Here is an 18,820-nt window from a genome sequence, read left to right on the forward strand (position 1 = left end):
TAAAAACAAAGGATCTTCACCATACTGGATTGTCAGTTCACCAGATTTAACTTTGGTAGCATAATCATCCTAAAAGACAATAATAAAAAGAGCTATAATAATAAATCTATACAAGTTAGTATATAGTCATGCATACAACCACAATGCCAATCATACATTATATTAAAAAAGTAATTATACATATAATCTTTTTTGTCACTTTTTTGGTTATTTCATCTGCAAAGGATCCATCCTTCTGTAGATGTCTTTATTTTCAGACATCCCATCTGAAAAATCTGATGCCAGAGCTCGCTAATTCTTGTTAAATTACTGCAATAAAAGAATCAGAATGTATGAAATAAATATTCATAAATATTCATTAATGAGTATAAAACAAGTGTGTGAATACATACAAGCTTATACTTTATATTTGCATATCCCTTTTCTCGTTGTCCGATGATGATATTATTGTTTGGCCCGAATGTTTTGTTGGAATTCTTTGATTTTCTATAAAAGAAAGAAATTACGTCAATCATATGTGAAGATCAAATGCTATATTACATAAAGACTTACAAACAATATTTTTGGTAATGGGTTTACGCATTGAAAAATCTTCTGAAAGTCGATATCGAATAAAATTTATCCAATCTTTAACACTTATCACATCTGCATATGCCTCAGGTGGAACAGCTAATACATCACCTTGATCAGCCAACAATAAAATATATTGGGTCGTCAATCTGCTTTTAAAGACTCTAAATGCTTTCTCAGAAGATTACAATATCATTTGTTTACAGTCACTTATTTTGTGTACTAACAGTTTGTGATTTCGATTTCTAAGATAGAGAATGAATATAAAATTTATTATTAAAGGCGTTTCTCCTAAAAAATGCCTTTGATAATTCTAAACAAAAATTATTGTATGCATTTTCGGTAGAAAATCACCTTCAATAATTATGTATAAAAATTAAAAAGAATTAGTGATGGTGTTTGTTCTCAAAAAACACTTTCAATAATTATGTACGTAAATTAGAAGGAATTAGTGAAGGTATTTTTCTAGAATAAATGCCTTCAGTAACCTTCTTAAAATTTGAGTTGTGAAAATTTGAAGGCATTTTTCACTGGAAGACACATTTAATAATCCCAAAAATTTTAAGAGAAAATTAGTGAAAGCATTTTTCTAGAATAAACACCTTCACTAACTGTCTTAAAATTTGAGTTGTGAAAAATTAAAGGTATTTTTCACTAAAAGACACATTTAATAATCTCAAAAATTTTAAAAAGAAATTATTAAAGGTGTTTGTTCTAAAAAAAATACCTTCAATAATTATGTACGTAAATTAGAAGAAATTAGTGAAAGCATTTTTCTAGAATAAATGCCTTCACTAATCATCTTAAAATTTAAGTTGTAAAAAATTAAATGTGTTTTTCACTGGAAGATGCCTTTAATAATTTTAAAAATTTTAAGAAAAAATTATTGAAGGCGTTTTTTCTCAAAAGACACCTTCAATTATTATCTATGTAAATTTGAAGGAATTAGTGAATATATTTTTCTAGAATAAATGCCTTCACTAATCGTCTTAAAATTTGAGTTGTGAAATATTGAATGTATTTTTCACTGGAAGACACCTTTAATAATCCTAAAATTTAAAAGAAAATTATTGAATGTGTTTATTCTAAAAAATGCCTTCACTAACTATCCTAAATTGGAGTAATGGAACATTGAATGTATTTTTCACTAGAAGACGCCTTCAATAAATTTTTTCAATAAAAAAAGAATTAGTCAAGACATTTTTCTAGAATAAACATCTTCAATGACCCTTTAAAATTTTAGAAGTGTAATATTAAAGGCGTTTTATACAGAAGATGCTTTTAATAATCCTAAACAATTTTTAAAAAGAAATAATTGAAAGCGTTTTTAGTAGAAAATCACATTCATTGATATTCACAAAAAAAGAAAAGAATTATTGAAGGCGTATTATGCAAAAAATATCTTTAATAAATACATCATAAAAATTAGATAAAATTTATGAAGGCGTTTTTAGGGCTTAAACGCCTTTAATAATCCTAAACAATTCTACTACGACTTTGTTAATGGCACCTATAATATATTCAAAAAATATATAGGAGAAAATTATTAAAGGTATTTTTCTTAGTAAACGCCTTCAATAATCCAGTCCAGTAAAATTATCCCCAAACTTAACGCATCCAATCACCAACTTGAAGCTTCATCTTTGTTATTTTATTATTTTTTTTCCATACTAACTATAATTTAGTTTCCCTTTCCTTTAACTTTTACTATTCGAGCATTGTCTTTTAGAACCCTATTTTGATTATTCATTAGTTATTTACTTATATTTTTACTTAATTCGATTATTCCTTCAGCTTTTGCAATTGGCGATTTTTTTTTTGGTTTAAACAATTTTCTCCAAAACCCATCTTCCTCAAATGCCCATTTGTAACCCATCATCCACTTTCTTTTTCTTTTCATTTTTTTTCTTTTTTGGGTTTTTTCTGTACTTGTTTTACCTTATTTCAACCTTAACTATAAAAACTCTTAGGTACTGTCTACGTTAGCAGCATATTTTAATATTCATAATATCAAGTACCTGATAAAATACTTCACAACAAAAAGTTCTCATTTTTTATAAGTACTGGTCTTGTTATTATCTTTTGTTCAAAACATAGTAAACTTAAGTATTTGACATGTTCGTTTTCATATAAATTATTTATATATATTTGGTCTGATAACGTAGCAAGTACTAAATGGATAAAAGTTAAATGCAAAAGTCAAGATTAAGTCAAAAGTATAAAGATAGAGTAGAAAATTTTTTTAATTTTGTGTTTGAGAATACAAGTGAAGATAATATGATATTATGCCCATGTGTGAAATGTGCTAGTATAGATTGGTAAATGTGTTAAATTATTTTTGAACATTTAATTTATATTGGATTTCTCTTATGATATATTAATTGGTATTTTCATGGAGAGTCTATACCATCAAGGTCTTTCACTAGAGTTCTTTCAACTTCAAAGGCTCCCCAACACCAACATAATCTTTTTATAGTAGATGACATTGAAGGTATATTGTCAAATGCTTTTAACATTCATAACTAATATTTTCGTAATCTTTCTCCCTAAAATGATGATTTAATCAGTCTAATGTTGAAATGAATGAATTTGATGAACTTGAGATAGGTGTAGGTGACCAATATCCTAGAGAAGAAGTATTAAAATTTTATAGGTTGCTTAAGGATATGAATGAAGAACTTTATGAGGGCTCAAAGCATTCAAGGTTATCTTTCTGTGTTTTATTTTTTTCACTTGAAATGCTTATGTGGATGGATAAAAAACTCTCTGACTTTATTATTATAGTTTATGAAAGAAATATTTTTTTTTGTAAAAAGTTATGAATCTTGTAAAGAATCAAAGAAGATGATCAAAAATTTAGGTCTCGGATATGAGAAAATTCATAGTTGTCCCAATGATTGTATGTTGTATTAGGGTGATAGAAAAAATTAAGAATCTTATCACGTGTGTGGTTTTCTCATTGGGTGGACAAAAACCCCGATGAAAAGTTAAATGAGGATGGTAATGAGATTAGTGTCAAAAAGAAGTCTGTTAAGATTTTACGCTATTTTTCATTAATACCAAGACTTCAATAACTCTTCATGTCTTCCAAAATTATAGATTCAATAAGGTGACATCATAAAAAGCAGACAGATTATGGATCATTGAGGCATCCTACAGATTCTTTGGTATGAAAATTATTTCATTCTAGGTTTTTAAACTTTACATCTGATCCTTGAAATGTTATGCTTGGACTAGCATCAGATGGATTTAACCCGTTCAAAATGATGAGTACTTCTTATAATACTTAGTCAATTGTATTGATTCCTTACAATTTGCCATCATGAATTGCTATGAAGCAACAATATTTATATTGTCTATGATAATTTTTGAAGAAAAAGGTCCGGGTAATGATATAGACATTTGCTTATAACCTCTTATTAAAGAGTTAAAGCAATTATGAAAAGGAATTGAGACCTATGATGCATCAAAACAAGATAACTTCAATATGCGTGCTGCTTTGTTATGGACTATCAATAATTTTTTTGCTTATATAAATTTATCTGGTTAGAGTATAAAAGGTCGTTATGATTGTCCATGTTATGCTATACAGACATATTCGAAGTGGTTACCTAATGGTAAGAAGTTCTATTATATGAGACATCATCTATAGTTAGATGATAATCATTGATTTAGATTCTAAAAATAACTATTTGATGGAATTAAAAAGTTGAAGAGATCACATTTACCCATTAATGGGTCTAATATCTTGTCAAAGTTAAAAGATATCAATTTCACTTATGAAAAAATAACTCAATTAAGAAAAAGAGTGAGGGACATCTTTGAAGGTGTACAATCTCATATTACATAAGTTGGTGATACTAATACTGATGTTGGTGATGTTGGTGATCTTGATGTTCAAAGTGATGAAGAAAACGATGAAGAATATGACCCCAATAAGTCTAAGTTATGGAAAAAAAGTATCTTTTTTGAGTAACCTTATTGGGAATATAATTTATTATGCCATAACCTTGATTTGATGCATATAGAGAAGAATGTTTACAAAAATTTTATCGGGATAATTTTCAATGTGAATAGAAGATCAAAGAATGACTTAAAGAGTGATTTGACCTAGTTGATATAGGGATTTGCCTTGACTTTCATCCGAAGTTGCTTCTTTATGGCAAATATCAATTGCCTACTGCTTGTTTTGGAATTTTTAAATCTAAAAAAGATGTGTTCTGTAAAGTTTTGAAAAATATCAAAGTTTCGGATGGCTATGCATCCAATATATCGAGATGTATGAATCTGAATTAGCAAATTTTTTTTTCATTAAAGTCACATAATTATCACATTTTGATGCAAGACTTACTTTCAATTGTTTTACATTCATTAATGTCAAAGCAAGTCACTTCTGTGATAATTGAATTGAGTAACATATTTAAATATCTATATGGGAAATGTATAAATGTGAAAGAGCTTGACAAATTTTAAGATCGAGCCGCGATTATTTTATGCCATTTAGAGAAGATTTTTCCTTCAAACTTCTTCACTATTATGATGCATTTGATTATCCACCTTCTATATGAAGCAAAAATCGATGGGCTGATTTATTATCGATGGATGCATCCTATTGAAAGGTATTATTATTTAATAGATTGATTAAGGTTTTATTGATGATCATGCTACTCTAGTTAAAAAGATATATGACTAATGTTTTATGCAATAGGTTTTTAGCGAGTTTAAAGTCTTATTGTCACAATAAACGCTATTCGAAAGGTTCTGTTGCTGAAGGATATTTAGCAGAAGAGTGTATGACATTTTGTTCTCATTATTTAAAAGATGTTGAAACGAGATTTAATAGACCATCGAGAAATGTTGGTATGCAGTAACATGACTCTATCTACAGTTATCTTTTTCAAAGTTTTGGACAACCAATAGGCAAAACTGAAATTATGGAGTTAGATGATAAATCTTGGGCATAAGCACATCGATATGTTCTTTTTCATCATGACTCTATTGAATCATTTCGCACGTAAGTTTTTTAGCAAAAAAATTATTCATTACATTAACCATAATTTATTATATTTTTTTATTATTAATACTTTATCATGATGCTTTGTAGTGAGTATAGAAATAATTTAAGAGCTCCTGCACATTATCGACAATCAAACCCTCAAAAGATTGATAAGTTGTTTGTCGAAAACTTTCATGAATGGTTAGGAGCAACTGTAAGTAATGTCATACTTCACTTTATGAGAAATCTACATAGAATGCTTACAATATAATTAACATTAATAACATATACATATTTATAGTGGAAGGCTTGTTAGTGAAGAGGTGAAATGTCTTTCACAAAGTCCGAATAGAATTGTAAAATGATACAAAGGTTTCATCATTAATGGATTTAGATTTCATACTAAATCCCATGAGAGATTTAACAGTACACAAAATTTAGGAGTTGTTGTTACTTCATCAATTACTAGCTATGCTGGTACTAGGGACACAAACCTTTTAGAAAAAAATGTTGACTATTATGGCATGATTATTGATATCATTGAGTTAGATTATTATGGCAAGTGGAAAGTTATCTTATTTCAGTATGATTGGGTTGATGTGAATAGTATAAAATGTATTAAAAAAAATCAGTATGGATTTACACTTGTGAATTTTTCTCGATTAATTCACACTGGACAACAACTCATCGATAAACCTTATTTTTTTCATCTCAAGTCAAACAAGTTTTTTATTTTGAAGATCCTAAAGAATTGGGTTGGTTTGTTGTTGTTCGAAATACACCTAGAGACTTATTTGAGATAGGGTTAGATACAAGACATGATGTTAAACATAGAACTGAATGTTATCCTTTTGTTAAACAAAACTTGGATAAAAATATCTCCAGTACCTACGCTCAGTGGGTCTACGAAAATATTAATGAAGACATTTATGAACCATAATGGATCATCTATATTTTGTAATTCGAGTGTTTAAGATATAATATAGTAAATGATTGTATGTAATTAATGTCACATTCGTTATTGTATATTTATTGTATTGTAAATCATACATTATTTGGTGATTTAATTAAATTGATATGTTCTTTTTGTATCGTAGGTTATGATTTCTTAACTTCTCAATGTCTTTATATTTGTTCTAAACTAATATCTTTTATATATTCGCTTTTATGATGTAAATAAGCTATAATGTAGAGGAATAGATTGAAAGAAATATATATCAGAGATATTAGTTTAGAACCATTTGCGGCACCTATTGATATTGGCAATGGACTAAATCTTTTGAAGGGAAATGAATGTACTGTCGGATCTAACTCAGTCACTTCTAACCATCTAACTGATATTAGATCTGGCAATACGGGAAGTCTAGGTTTAGATAGTATCTTGTTAATTGATTATGCTTTAAATTTGAATGCAAGTATCATATACCCCATATTTACAAATCGATTATAATGATAAAAGTATTGCCATTTTACAAAATTATTTTTTAATTTTTACAGTTGATAACAATGGTCAACGGAGAATCAAAGGTCGAATAACTTTGAAGGAATTGTTTGTACTACCTTCGAAAGAACGTATTGTAGTGTCTATAAACTCTGATAGGTAACCAATTGGTGAAGAGGCTCAACTATTGGCTAGATTTCTAGGTATGCTTGTTCGTAATGGAATGAAATTGCCAACTCATTATGAAACATGGTATAAAGTTTCAGTAGAAATAAAGGCCGATGCTTTAAACTTTATTGAGGTATTAGTATAATTAATTACATATAAAAAAATTAATTATTTTAAATTTGGTTTATTGATTAAAACTTTTTTGTATTATTACAATCAAGATTTGTACTTGAAATATCAACTTCATTTGTGCTTAAGTCATTGGGAAAGAAATGGAAATATTATAAGCATAATTTGAAGAAGAAGTATTTCGATAGAAATACAACTATAGAGGCAATGATGGAAAATCTATCATGTAATGTGATTAGGTGGCAATATGAACAATTAGTTAGATTTTGGTTCTCAATAAAAGGAAAGGTACTAATTTATGACTTTGTATAGTAGAATGAAATAATGAAAGTGTTTTATGCTTTAAGTTGGTAATATTTGTATTTCTACGATATACCCAATTATTTTTTATGACAGGAAAAAGAACATATTAGGATTGGTAGCAGAAAGTAATAGAAATATAGCCACACAAGTGGATTAAAAAGTTTTGCAAGAAAGCAAAAAGAAATAGTAAGTTTATGATTTTAAACTTATTCCAATTAATGAACTTTTTATGCCATTAAAAGGTAAGTATGCAAATTAACAGATATTGTACTGTTTTAATAGTTTTGATAGTTTTAATACATGATATCAAATTTATCGAAAGTTTTGAACTTAGTTGAGACGGATGATATATATAAAAAAATTATTGTATACGTCTATTTAGGTAAAATTGTAAATTTTTTGTTATTGTTCAATTTAAATAGTTTGGATAGCTTCAATACTTGATATTAAACTTGTTCGATTGATTAAACTTGGTTTCTACTGTTGATATGGGTAAAAAAGTTATCGTTTATGTTTATTTAAGACTACTTTTGCCTTTAAAAGGCAAAAATACAAATTAAATTTTTGGATGGCTTTCAACAGTTTGAATGGCTTCAATCCATGCTATTAAACTTGTCCAAATAATTGAATTTAGTTACCATGATCGATATGTGTAAAATACCAAAATATTTTTATTGTTTACATCTGTTTAAGATTATTGTGTTGTAAATGGGCCAAAATATAAATACAGGATATTAAAATTATTCAAAATTTTTTAACTTAATTGACAGGCATAATATGCATGAATAAGTTACGGTTGATATATATCCTATCAAATAACATATGTTTTTGTATAGGAGATTGAGATGGATGATCAAATTGGATATGTGAAACTTTTTCGCTTAACACACAAAAAAAAGACAGATCTTACATGAATGTCGAAACATAAGAAATTATGATAATTTGTAATATCTATTTTAACAGAAAGTAAATATTTACTCTTTTTAACATATTATCAATTAATTATTAAACTTGATAGTTGTATATGACTAATTTACAAGAGAAAGCGAAAAAGAAAATGGCTGCTAAGATTGAAGTGGCATCTGATGGTTCTCTCAACATGTAAAAATTAAAAAATCAGATATTCATAGAAGTTGCTAGAAAAGAAAAGCATGGATGGGTCTGAGGCCTTGGATTAGGTCTAACACCCTTTGCCGACTATGGACGTAGCTCTCAATAATTTACATTCTCTGTAAGTCAGTCTTCAAGAGACATTTTGATATTGAGAAAGGAGTTGCAAACTATGCAACAACATTTTCAGCAAATGAAAGCAAAATGAGAACAGAAGCGTACCAAAATTGAGGAAGAATGTGCTAAAACAGAGCAAAAGCGTGCAAAATTTTAACAATTGCATGATCGATTCGATCATCTTATGAATTGTGTACAACAACAATTTCTAAAAATTGATCTTGGTGGTCCTCCAACTCAAATATTATATTTAGTAAATATTTATATTTTTTAATATTAAAAAAGCTTACAATGAAGTGTTAAAAATTGTATGCTATTATTCAGTAGGTTCTTAAGCACGCTAGTGACTAAGGTGAAAAAATTCCTTCATCAGTTGGCAGCCTTCAAAATATATGCAATCATCAATTTCATACATTTTAATTTTTATTTTGTTAATATATTAAAAATTTTTGAATATTATCATACTAATTATTAAATTTTGTGTTAATTAGATGCATATTTAAACATGAATTAAGTTTATATTAATTTCATTATCTAAATTTAAGCTCATTTATGAAAATAATAAATATTAACAAAAATTTTTTATTTAAAAAAATACATTTTTCAATTTTGCAACGTTTGTGTTCAAGAATGTCGCTAAATGAATAATTTAGTGGCATTTGTACTATAAAATGCCACTAAAAGTAGCAACGCTCTTGCTAGTAAATGAGCTAAATTAGCGACGTTTTGGTGATACAAACACCACTAAAGTAACGGCATTTTTCTAATAAAAACAGCACTAAATTAACGACGTGGCAAATGTACAAACACCGCTAATATAGCAGCGTTTTTCAAATACAAACGCTTTTAATACAACAACATTTTTCATATATAAACACCGTTAATATAGCGGCATTTTATAGAAAACGTCGTTATTTTTTGCGACACATGTATAGCCGACACTTTGATTGATGTTTTTCGTAAACGCCGCATATCTTATAACAACGTTTAAAAAAGCCGCCAAATGTAAAAAAAAAAAAAAAAAAAAAAAACAAAACCCCTCTAGTGTCTCAAATGATCTTGAAAGTAAATTGAGATATGATCATGTGAAGTTCATGTTCTAAGATTCTTGAGATCTTAATGCATAGTTTCTAGCCCTCCTTTTACTAAGAAAAATACAGGGTTAGTGGATTCTGGACGTCACAGACAGCTTAGCTGGAAGCAATATAAAGTCTCATCTAATTTGTTACAAAACCCAATCCATTCTAAACCATATTTCAATTTTGTTGACAAATTTTCATATGGATCATGGATTGGATATAGACTGAAATTCTTGAGGCCACTCATGAACATTACATGTTGGGAGCTCATCCGATATTGAAATACTACCAACAATAATGATCAAGCTGAACCACCAATCATTCCAAATAGCAAGAAGAGTCCAAAGGGACAAGATCTCTAACCAGGTGTACCATAATCATATCCAGTAAAAGATTTTATGAATAAATAGATTTATGCTTACCAAAGGGGAAAAAAACACACCAAAACACAGCCCTGGAGGAGCTTTTGTCTGTATCAGTTTTCCTCAGCCTACTGATTTAAGGCCCTACAAAATCAAAAGCATCTTTTAGTAAAAAATTACATGGAGACAATGAACAGAATCCTAGAGGCAAAGAGTTGAGAATTTCTTACTTGAAATCCAAACTGCATTTACTCAAAAGTAGCTGATCATTTAAGACAGCAATCGAATGACATTTATCAGAGATTAGCGTCCGATATATATATATATATATATATGTCCATATTTTGCTCACTTGATCTAGCATTTTTTCCCTATGCTCAAACACATATAATTAGACACATATTATACATGGATGATTTACAAATTATGATGCGGAAGGGACGTTAATGTTCATCTTTGCAGCTGCTCAAAGGTGTTGTTGGTGGATGAAGTTGCCTTCCTGCCATTCTCTGTTCCCTTATCGACTGGCACAGGCAGTCCCCACTTCCTTACCGCCTCTGAGGGTTCTATAACTTTGACGGAGCCGTCTGTCAGTCCCACCGCAAACTGATTCAATTCCTGTGGGTGTGCTGTGACAATGAGCGGGTGTACATTTGGGCTGTCAGAGGAGAACATCAACATAGAAAGTAAGACCTCACGTGCATGTTCCATTAAGGCTTTTCAAAACATCATATTAATAAACCATTTGATCACTATAAATGAAAAAAAGAAAAGAAAAAGGAAATAACATGGTCATATAACCTGTTCGACAATGCTGGAGAGATATATGCAGATGGTGCAATACATCTGAGCCTCAAACTATCAGCGTCAAATACTCCAATATTACCATCAGTGAAAGTAGCATAAACTAGTTGGCCATTGCAGGAATATGCTGCGCTAGATATAGGTGAAGAAAGTACTTCTTGTGGCATCCACTGCAATATAAAAGAACATTAAAAATTTGCTCACGCATGTTTAAATTCATTGAGTAGTGTGTAGCTTTTTACCCGACGCATGCATTCCATCTTGTTAGCATCATATCCCGCAAGTTGTGTTTCATGGCACACTAAAAAGCGGACTTCATCAGAGTGGAATTGCACTTGAGGGTCACCCTGAGGGGTTTTTCCACCTGGCAGTTGAAGTGCAATTGATTTTATCTTTTCCTAGTTATCATTGTTCCAAGCAAAAAGCTAAAAAAAAAAAAAAGAAGAAGTCAACAACATCAGCAGTAATAATAATAATAATAATAATAACCACCACTCGTCATCTCTATCTATCAACTAGAAGAGAAAATAGAATCGGGAGGAAACATGAAGCATTAAAGATGATTACGGCATATAGCAAGGGAAAAATTGAAATATGGGAACCGTTAAGAAAGGTTCAATAACAGACATATTACAACCTTCTATAGGCAACCAAACAAGGCAAATGCAGAAAGACGTGTATCAGATCTCTTTTCGAACCTTAACCATGTTTTCATTAGAAATAATAATAGGCACAAGGACACAGAACCACACACAAAGAGGTTTGATGGTGAAGCATACCTGAGCATCAGCACCTGAAGAAACTAGGATGTTAAGGCTGGTGGAAAATGCTAAACCAGTGATGAGTTCTTGGTGACCCTTCAAAAAAAAACACCTCTTTTCATATTGAATATCAAAACGTACTGCTACTAATGAAAGATACAAAGATATACTTAAATCATTTACCTCATACACCCTAACATTGTAAATGTGGATGGCTGAGTCTTCCTTTCCAATCGCCATGATATTATTATCTTGAGGACGAAATGCAAGGAAGGTTGAAGCTGGAGGAGGTGGCATAAAAGTTGTCATTACCTGCAAATCGATGCAATTTCATATCAAGTAAAAGATTACCATGGATGGAATCAAAGTTGGCAAGAAACTCCACTCTAATACAAAATCTGGCAGTCACAACAGAAAAGATTTCAAAATACACATTAATTTACCTTGAATGTCATCATATTAAACAATGAAACCTTTCTTCCACATGCAGACATTACAGAGGAGTCATTCTTTGACAGTGCTATGCGTGGAACTGCGTCTTCAGCATTATCTGGGACATCATTAGTCGTTAGAAGACAACTGTTTGGTTGCCAATGTTGTGGAACAATGCTAGCAGTGGCCTATAAAACCCAAAAAGATGAAAAAAAAAAAAAATAGACAAGGAAACTTTTCTACCAATATCATATGTATAAAAAAGATACATGAACCGTCATAAATAAATTTGTATTTATATTTCAGTGAGTAATATATGAATGTCTGCAAAGCATAAATCACCTTGCCACTAGGATTTTGTTCACTGCGACTCCATTTCCATAGCTTTTGGACCCTATTTGTACCGAGAGCAAGAACTCCGGCACCGGAATTTGTGTAAAGAAGTCTAGCAACCTTGATAACAGGCGATTTAATAATCATAAAAATGATAGATCAAAAAGACACTCCTGAAATATAATGTTAAACACAAAAATGAAGAGAGAACAAAAATATATTTATTAAAGTAAAACCTTGCTAGCAGAATCCAAGTTGCTTCGCATGGTGACTGTTCGACACTGAGTAGGGTCAACAATATCAGTCAGTTCCCAAGGTTTGGTTTTATCACGCATCCTCCAAATTTCTTGGCTTTTCAATGCCTCTACTCATCAGTTCAACTCCATTCTACAAGTAATTTTCAATAGAATTAGATGCTAGTTTGAAAACTTTTAAAATTGCGTCAGAACAGAAGACAAGCAAACTGCACCGAGCAACGGGTCTGTACAACTGCTCAACGTTATTTTAATAATTTTTTATACTCTCTAAAGTGTGAAGCAATTTGGCCAAAAAAAAGTGTGAAGCAATTGGTACTCATTTTCCATTTTCTAACCAAAACGTTAACTATCGGCAGAAACTAAAGCTTAGTGCATTTGCAGCATACAAGAGTGGGGGTAGGCCTGGAAGGACTATCTACACCGTCTACTTTGCTAACAACTGGACCAATGCTTGTATCCATAGCAGAATTAGATACCGAATCCATAATCAAGCAGAAAACCAAGTTGTCAATAGAAGTTCATAACATAATCAAATGCAAAGCCAGGTAGCATTGCATTGGAAGATAATAACCTTCATCTCAAGTGGTTTTCGGGATGCTTCATAAGATTGAGCCTCCATTGCCCTTAATGCTCTAAGGCCATTGGCATTTGCAAGAATCTTGAATTCATTATCTGCTGTAGTAGCAACAAGTAAATTCCCTTCTTTGTTGAATCTCAATCGGGGAAGACTCTATGCCATTCCATTATCAAGTAAGATAACCAATTTGAAATCAAAGAGTATGTTAATTCAACCTGCAAACGATACACAAAAAGGGAAGCTGAAATGAAAAAATAAGAAGCTAACCGGAAGTTCCCCCTCAACTTCTATGCTGGTGAGAATATTTGTATTGTCCATATCCCAAAATTTAATCTGGCTATCATCACCAACAGCCAAAAAGCGATTCCTTGTCATGTCAAACTGCACTACACCAGTAGAGTTCTTTCTCAAACCAGAATACGTCCTTTTTATTTTTCCTTCACTTTCATTCCATTCAACCAAGAATGAATCCCCTTCTTTACTTGTCCCACAAGAGAATAATCTGAATTGGAGAGAGGATTGTTAATTTATTACATTCCTAGACGCTGAGGAGATTTGTAGCATCAGCGTAAGAGAAAAAGGATAACCACTGTAGATACTAGGTTGACTTTTCATCTACTTACCTACTACCATCAGCATTGTAGCGCATTGTGGTACACCAGTGTCCAGGAGCGTCATAATCAACCCTAGAGCCCGTATTGTCATACAACCAAGCCTTGATTTTGCCATCAACAGCAGTTGAAAATACAAACTGCAATATTATGACAGAAATTCATGCAATATTATATACACCCCATTTTTATTAACACTTTAAAATTTTTTTTATTTTTACTAAATACACTCTACCTCTCATTTTTTATTTTTCATTTTTACTCTTTTTCTGTATTTCTTTCTTCATCTCCTGAAATCGACCTTTTCGAAAATGTGTTGCGCCTGAAGCAATAATCACAACAATACAGAAGCAATAGACAACAATCAATAATTAAATGCGCAAGAAAAATAAAGCACACCAAGATTTACGTGAAAAACCCTCCAGTGTAGAGGAAAAAACCACGGGCCACCAGAAAAATCTTCACTATCAAATAATAGTTATACAAAGTTCTTCTCTAGCTAAAACTAGAGCTAATCAACAACTAGAGAAACAATTGGAGAAATCTCACCAAATAAGTGACTCAACAAATACACCCTGGATTTGTTCCTAGAGAGCTTCAAACCCGATCTTCACCATTCAGAATGTATAACTCTGAATCATAAACCTCCTGACAAGGTTCCAACTCAATCGGACCACGGATCGACTTCCGTTTAACCAACTCTCCCTTCTCCTTTTTCTCTCTCTGCTTTTCCTGGCTTTTCTTCTTTTTCTGCTTAGTTGTCGACTCACACCTTAAACAACCCCACCTCTTTTTTATTAAGTAGCTAGGGCTCTGTGTAAAATAAAAGATCAAGGCCCATTGCCTTTACTTGGTCCAAAACCACTTACATGGGACTGGACCCCATTTTCCTAACAATCTCCCCCTCCAGTCCCATTAGAAGGAGATTCATCACCATAGCAATTTCATTTGGAACTTACCTTGGCCAGGGAACTCATTCCGGCCAAGTTACTGCAAAGCTCAAGCTTTTCCCTGGGAAGTATCTTAGTTAACATATCTGCCACATTTTTATCAGTATGGACTTTCTTCAATAGCATCTGCTGTTCTTCAATCACTGAATGTAACCAATGATATCTAACATCAATGTGCTTTGTTCTAGCATGGTACATGGTATTCTTACTCAAATCTAAAGCACTCTGGCTATCACAAAATACCACATACTCTTTCTGATTCAACCCCAATTCAAAAAGAAAACGTTTCATCCAAAGCATTTCTTTACATGCTTCAGTTGCTGCAATATACTCAGCTTCTGTAGTTGACAAAGCAACACACTTCTGCAACTTAGACTGCCAAGATACAGCTCCTCCTGCAAAAGTGAACAAATACTCTGAAGTAGATTTCCTACCATCAAGATCGCTTGCCATGTTAGCATCAGTAAACCCTTCTAGAATTGGTTGTGAAACTCCATAAGTCAAACACATTTTTGAGGTACCCCTCAAATATCTAAAAATCCATTTTACTGCTTCCCAGTGAACCTTCCCTGGATTAGAAAGAAATCTGCTCACTACACCAACTGCATGAGCAATGTTAGGCCTTGTACAAACCACAAGATACATTAAAGAACCGACTGCAGAAGAATAAAGAATACTAGACATAGCTAGTTGCTCTTCCTTAGACACTGGACAAGATTTCTTACTTAGATGAAAATGGTTGGCAAGTGAACTGCTAACTGATTTAGCATGTTGCATGTTGAATCTACCAAGCACTCGTTCAACATACTTTTCCTGTGACAACCACAGCTTTCCAGCTCTCCTATCTCGGATAATGTCCATACCAAGAATCTGCTTTGCTGGACCTAAATCCTTCATATCAAAGGACTTAGATAATTGTTCTTTCAACCTGCAAACCATACTAGCATCTTGTCCTACAATCAACATATCATCAACATATAATAATAGGATAATGAAGTTACCATTAGGGAATTGTTTAATATACACACAAGAATCCGCTGCTGTTCTTTTATAGCTATGACTCACCATAAAAGAATCAAACTTTTTGTACCACTGTCGCGGAGCTTGTTTCAAGCCATACAAGCTTTTCTTCAATTTGCAAACTAAGTGCTCTTTCCCTTTCACTTCAAAACCCTCAGGTTGATTCATATAAATATCCTCCTACAAATCACCATGCAAAAATGCAGTTTTAACATCAAGTTGCTCAAGTTCAAGATTCAAACTAGCTGCCAATCCCAGTACCACTCGAATAAAACTCATTTTTACAACTGGAGCAAAAATCTCATCAAAATCGATGCCTGGTTTCTGAGAAAAACCTTTTACTACCAATCGAGCTTTGTACCTCACTAGTTTATCACCATCATTTTTTAACTTGAACACCCATTTATTCTTTAATGGCCTCTTTCCTGTTGGAAGTTTAACAAGATCATAAGTACCATTCTTTCGTAATGACTCCATCTCTTCTTTCATTGCTTTTAACCAGTGCTCTCTATCCGGAGTAACCTGCACATCTTGAAAGCTTTCTGGCTCCCCTTCACTGGTAACTAAAATAAAATCTGAACTTGGATACCTGGTAGATGGCCTGCGCTCTCTAGTAGATCTCTTAGGCTGAGACTCTACATCACTTGATGCCGAAGGTAGCTCCCCCTGCTCAACACTCTCAGGTAGAGAGGATTGCTCCCCCTGCTCAAAACTAATAGCATCTGGCTCATCACCAACTGTAGTTGGCTCATCCATATCCCCAAGTTCTGTTTCTGGCTCATTTTCACCATCTGTGGCTCTTTCCTGTGAAATCCCTGTCGGTGTTGAAACATCACACTCAACAGTAACTCGTGTAGTCTTCTCATTTTTCTCAAGGTCTGCTATGGTTTCTTTTTCATGAAAGACCACATCTCTGCTTCTGACTGTCTTTCTCTTTACTGGATCCCATACCCTGTAGCCAAATTCCTCATCACCATATCCTACAAACACACACTGTGTAGCTTTACTATCAAGCTTTGACCTCTGCTCTTTTGGTACATGCATGAATGCTTTACACCCAAAAACTTTCAAGTGAGAGTATGAAGCATCTTTCCCTGTCCACACTCTTTCTGGAATGTCAAAGCCCAAAGGAACTGATGGTGACCTGTTAAGTAAATAACAAGCTGTGTTGACTGCTTCACCCCAGAATGGCTTTGGTAATTTTGCCATCCTCAACATACATCTGACTTTTTCCACAATGGTGCGATTCATTCTTTCAGCTATACCATTATGCTGCGATGTTCCAGGTTCTGTCCTCTCATGCCTGATCCCATGCTTTGAGCAATACTCTTCAAAGCCTTTAGATGTGTATTCCCCACCATTATCAGTTCGAATACACTTCAAGGGTAACCCTGTCATCCTTTCAACCATGGCATGAAATTTTTGAAAATACTGCAGTACCTGACTTTTATATTTTAACATATACACCCAAGTCTTACGTGAAGTATCATCAATAAAAGTAACAAAATATCTGCTACCACCTAATGACTCAACCTCAATGGGACCACATACGTCAGAATAAATTAATTCCAATCTATTTTCTTTTCTCTGAGAATTTTTACGAAAAGAAACTCTATGATGCTTACCAAACAAACAATAATCACATGAATCGAGAGACATACCTTTGGTCAAGGGAATGAGAGAGTGCCTTGCCAAAACCTGTAACCCTTTTTCACTCATGTGTGCCAGCCTCCTGTGCCACAAGTTTGCTGAAGCATCATTTTCAACGGTATTTACCTGGTTACCGTTCAATTGCATCCATGTCTTATACATTATGCAGCATAATTTTCCCCTTGCAACTACCATAGATCCTTTGAGAAGCTTCCACTGTCCATTCTTTTGTCGGCTTTCATATCCCTCCTTATCAGCAAGCAAGTTCATTCTCATATCTGGAATGTGTCTGACATCCCTCAAAGTCAACATACAGCCTGTACTAGTTTGTACACCAATATCACCAATCCCAACAATCTGCGACACACTCTTGTTTCCCATCTTGGTACAACCAAAGTCTCCTGCTTTGTAAGTTGTAAACAACTCTCTCTTAGGAACACAATGATATGCCGCTCCTGTGTCAACTATCCACTCAATGCCGGGATCACTAACATGATTACAATCACCATGTGTACAAATCAAAGTAACTGAATCACTATCTGAATTCACTGCTGCAACATTGCCATCATCTGAACTCTTGCCTTTCTCATCTTTTCGCTCTTGCTTCAAGATTCTACAATTTCGTTTTATATGACCCGCCTTACCACAATGGAAACACTTCACTTTACCTCTAGACTTGGATCTATGTTTAGACTTACCACGGCCTTTTGAGTCCTGACCTCTGTCGATGTTTCTACCCCTGTTCTCTGTGACCAGAGCTTGATTCCCAGGGTCTACATCTTTTCGCCTCGCTTCTTCATTAAGCATACTGTCTTTTACCATCTCCAATGTCACCTTATAATCAGGAGCTGAATTAAGAACAGTCACAACTAGAGTATTCCAACTGTCTGGCAATGAACCCAAAAGAAATAATGCCTTCATTTCATCATCCATCTTAAGTTCCATAGTAGTCATCTGATTAAATATATCTTGAAAATCACTCAAGTGCTCTGTAACAGATCGTTCATCCCTGTACTGTAAAGTTGCAATCTTCTTAACAAGCATAACTTTATTCATACCTATTTTTCTCTCATACAATGCTGCCAATTTTTCCCAAACAATGTGAGCATCTGACTCCTGCGCTACATGATGGAACACGCTGATATCAACC

At 32.7% G+C, this 18,820-nt stretch overlaps 1 pseudogene across 1 annotated transcript; it reads right to left on the minus strand.

Annotated features, from left to right (window-relative positions):
• Positions 1–10,667: 10,667 nt before the first annotated feature.
• Positions 10,668–16,776, minus strand: LOC111298299 (topless-related protein 2-like; annotated as a pseudogene). The gene is made up of 13 exons (XR_016328853.1): positions 16,759–16,776; positions 14,063–14,190; positions 13,707–13,941; positions 13,429–13,592; positions 13,249–13,342; positions 12,842–12,992; positions 12,615–12,725; positions 12,284–12,460; positions 12,024–12,152; positions 11,859–11,954; positions 11,322–11,504; positions 11,077–11,249; positions 10,668–10,933 (listed from the first exon to the last, which is right to left on the minus strand). The product of XR_016328853.1 is annotated as a topless-related protein 2-like (transcript).
• Between the last annotated feature and the right edge of the window lie 2,044 nt (positions 16,777–18,820).

Source organism: Durio zibethinus, chromosome 16 (genome assembly GCF_047325235.1).
Source record: "Durio zibethinus cultivar Kanyao isolate XHJ-2024 chromosome 16, ASM4732523v1, whole genome shotgun sequence".
Lineage (NCBI taxonomy): Eukaryota > Viridiplantae > Streptophyta > Magnoliopsida > Malvales > Malvaceae > Durio > Durio zibethinus.